The sequence below is a fragment of the Microtus ochrogaster genome, chromosome X (assembly GCF_000317375.1).
Source record: "Microtus ochrogaster isolate Prairie Vole_2 chromosome X, MicOch1.0, whole genome shotgun sequence".
NCBI lineage: Eukaryota > Metazoa > Chordata > Mammalia > Rodentia > Cricetidae > Microtus > Microtus ochrogaster.
Window position 1 is genome coordinate 4,865,013 of NC_022026.1, and position 3,955 is coordinate 4,868,967.

A 3,955-nucleotide genomic window follows, 5' to 3' on the forward strand; every position below is an offset into this window, starting at 1 on the left:
TCTAGGTTGTTTCCAGGTTCTGGCTATTACAAACAATGCTGCTATGAACGTAGTTGAGCATATACTTTTGTTGTATGATAAGGCCTCTCTTGGGTATATTCCCAAGAGTGGTATTGCTGGGACCAGGGGTATGTTGATCCCGAATTTCCTGAGAAACCGCCACACTGCTTTCCAAGTGGTTGCACAAGTTTGCATTCCCACCAGCAATGGATGAGTGTACCCCTTTCTCCACAACCTCTCCAAGAATGAAAATATATCTCTTGATACGTGTCTATACATTCATTATGGAGAAGTTGGATAATTCAATATACACAAATGAGAATTGTGTGTTTTTAAACAGTTTTCTAAAATATTTGCATTACAAACTTTGTGTGGCTTTTATTTACAAATATTTTGAGAAAACTTTCTATTAAAAAATGCATCAAACACACACACAAGCCTTCTCTAAGCTCTTCAGAACATTATTTGGAAACATAGGTAGGAATTAGATTAAGAAACAATTGACATGTCTTAAATATCCCTATACCATGCTTGTGGTTTACTTAGTAACCCATTATGTCACTATAACTTGATCTATTTAACAAAATTATAAATATTAGAATTGAGATAGTCCCTATTACTTTTCATGCAACTTATTATATACAGCTCCTTGTAGATAACTGTTATTATTTCTTTATTACTGTAAAATTTAGAAAAAAATCAAAAGAACTGCATTCTTAAACGTTTAACAACTATTGACAAAATGTTTCCCATAAATGTGTCAATTTACATTACTTATTTTTTAAGTTCATATGTTAACCATCATTAGACTATATATTGAATATTATGTAAATCAAGGGAAGCTGTGTATCTATAAAGTAGAGCATGTTAGGATGGTTTATTTTATTAAACCAAAGCTTTTGTCCAAGTACTAAGCATAGTAATCAATGGACACATTTTACATTCATTTTTATAAATGTTATATGATGATACCATTGTGAGTCATTAAATCAAACCATGAAGCAAAAAGGAAAATCCATGTATCCTGATGCTGGCTCTGTCACATGCCATAGATATGACTCAGGGCAGTTAATACTAACTACTGAAGTTCTCTGCGCCCCAGCTTTCCAAGTATGCAGCACTTATTTGGAGAAATAGATGAAGTGTGAATCTGAAGGCTGTGGATATAATAAAGTGACTACTATACCTTAAGAAACTACAGTTACTATAAAGTTTATGTTGGTTAATATTTAATGATATCATATCATCTAAAATGCTGAATAAAAATTAAATGATGTTATATGTGGATAGACAAGAACTCTATATATTACTAGGTATATACCCTGCAATTAACAGTCTTCAGCCTAGAGTGTGACTCAGTGGTAGAGTGCTTTTCTACATGCTTAAGAAGTTAAGTTCCATGCAATGCACAGTAAAATAATAAAATCAAGACTCCTTTTACTAGCAATGTAATCAATGTAGTTGAAGTTTCAAGCAGACCTTTAAACAAAAAACCTACTTCCCTTGTGAATGAGAAAATAAATTATGCTGGTATATTTAGTCCCATCTCCAGACTTACTTCTCATCATATATACATACGTGTGTGTGTGTGTGTGTGTGTGTGTGTATGTATGTGTGTGTGTGTGTATCAACACCTCTCCCTCATAGAATTACTGCATTGGACCTTTTGTACATATTTCTGATAGATAATTTGACCTAATTTATTTGCAGGAATCACAAGGGTGACCTTTATTCTGCTTAACTTCTCTACTGGATCTAATAAGGTATGTTCAATCTAATTTAAAATTTTTGAAATGATAGAGTATATTTATTGAGGTTCTTTTTAATTAAAATGCATACTTTAAATTTTCTGAAATCTGTTCATTTTATGAATAAACATGTCTATGTACCCCATTACTAAGAGAATATTTGCTAAGCAAAGTGTTCAAACTGTCCTACAAGTTTGAATTAATGATGTGACCTTTTTTATACAGAGGAACTAAAGCCAAGCGCTTCCATGACTAATGGGACTCTATGTAGAGTGGGTGGGAATAGCACTTGCCAATGAGGATATTTGCAAATTTAATAGTTCTCATGGACTACAATAAATATGTCATTTCTCTCTATCAATGAAACAAATATTTCCATTCAAAACATGTACTACAGAACAAAATTTGCCTTCTGGAATACATGTTATGATTCTTTTAAAAGTCACAGGTGAAACATTTAAATATGAATTTTTGAATATTGACTAAATTATTGCATTTTTACCATTCCATTTTTCTTCTTTTCATCATCTCTCCATACACACATCCTAGGAGCATTCACTAAGAAACTACCATGAAAAATCATTGTACTCTTTCTTCTGATAAATAACTAATGTAGCTATTATTCAACTAGAGTACTGAGTAAGTGCTTTAGAGGCAGTTCTCTGCTTCTTAGAAAATATAAGAAAATGTAGAAAGATTTGTGACATATCTTACATTTCTTTTTTTAAAGTCTCTCTTCTTTCCTTCATTTATAATGTTTTTAGCACTGCCATAAAATCTTCTGTATTTGCTTTTTTTCATTGTTTTTATTGAGCCATACATGTTTCTCTGCTGCTCTCCCTCTCCTTCTATCCTCTCTCATGACTTTAATTGTGTTAAAATGTTAGTCATTATTCAGTTTTTGTAACTGAGAAATAGATAACACTGCTTTTCAAAAACCATTTGGTACCTATCTGTGGCAGTGCTATACACCATAAATCGAATATGAATTCTTAGTCCAGGTGGTAAAAAAGAAAGGATGACCTGAATTTGTGGTGAGCTGGTAAGTCTTTGACATCACTTGATCCTTTTTAAACTATATAAATATAGAAGTATAACAAAAACAGAGATTTTTAAAACCTTAGAATTTGTAGAATTTAAAAAATATATTAAAAATAAAAATATTGCGTTAAACATATTATTAATTGGAGTTCAACTAGTTATAATGAGCCTATAGCATGAACTTAAAATATATTGGCCAATTGCCATGAAATTACACATAATCCTATTTGCAATTCTTCTAAATGTACTATCTTTAAAGGGAATAATAATATGAAAAGATTAAGATAATTATGCAACAAAAATTATGATTAGAAAATTAAGTAACAAATGTACAAGAAAGTTTCTATAGGGAAGAAATCAAAATTTTCACATATTATAACATTTGTGAAAGTAATTCTCTTAATTTGGAAGAGTTATATATACCTATTGTGTGATATTAATATATTTTCCATAAGACAGAAGCTTTATAGCTCATGTGAAAAAGATAGAGCATAATTAAAGGGAAATATCCCTGACAGACCTGAAGGATGCACACTTACAAAATTTATTGGCACCAAATAGATGGTTCAGAGTGCATCTACCTTTCATTCTTTAGAAAGAACACATGAAATAGTAGAGAAGTCCTTGTTGTTGACCAGAAAACCTGGACTCTACTCCTAGTCTTCTATTAATAATACATTTCTACTTGGGTTATTTCTCTTTAGTTTTCTCATCTATCCTAAAAACTTTGAGACAAATAATAACTTTCTCACTGCTCAAAAACCCTGTAGTTCAAAATTGGGGTGGGTCGTTGGGTCTAGAAAGATGGGTACCTTTGTAAATTCCTTGTAGCTTAATTATTAGGACCTATAAGGGTTTGATCTTTTTGAACCCCACTTTAAAAAAGCATGGTATATTGCAATATATAGGGCTTGCTGGATAATAGATTCTCCTTGAATCAGTAAGATAAAAGAGGTTCAGTGAGGGATCCTCTCTAAAAAAAGTTTGAATGAGGTTGAGAAAATGTTGTGGTTTGCATGAGAATGGCCCCCATAGACTCATATATTTTAATGCTTGATCCCCAGTTGATACAACTGTTAGTGAGCTTTGGGAGGTTTGGCTTTGTTGGAGGAGGTGAGTCAGTGGGAGTGGGCTTTGAGGTTTCAGAAAGTTATTCAGTTAGCTTT

At 31.9% G+C, this 3,955-nt stretch overlaps 1 protein-coding gene across 2 annotated transcripts in view; it reads left to right on the forward strand.

Moving 5' to 3' along the window:
• Window positions 1-3,955, forward strand: part of Tenm1 (teneurin transmembrane protein 1) — an 825,611-nt gene that overhangs the window by 15,392 nt on the left and 806,264 nt on the right. For both annotated transcript variants that reach the window (XM_026784949.1, XM_013350458.2), the window contains exon 2: window positions 1,711-1,763. The gene's annotated coding sequence lies outside the window, so the exon portion shown is untranslated. The remainder of the gene's footprint in view (window positions 1-1,710; window positions 1,764-3,955) is intronic.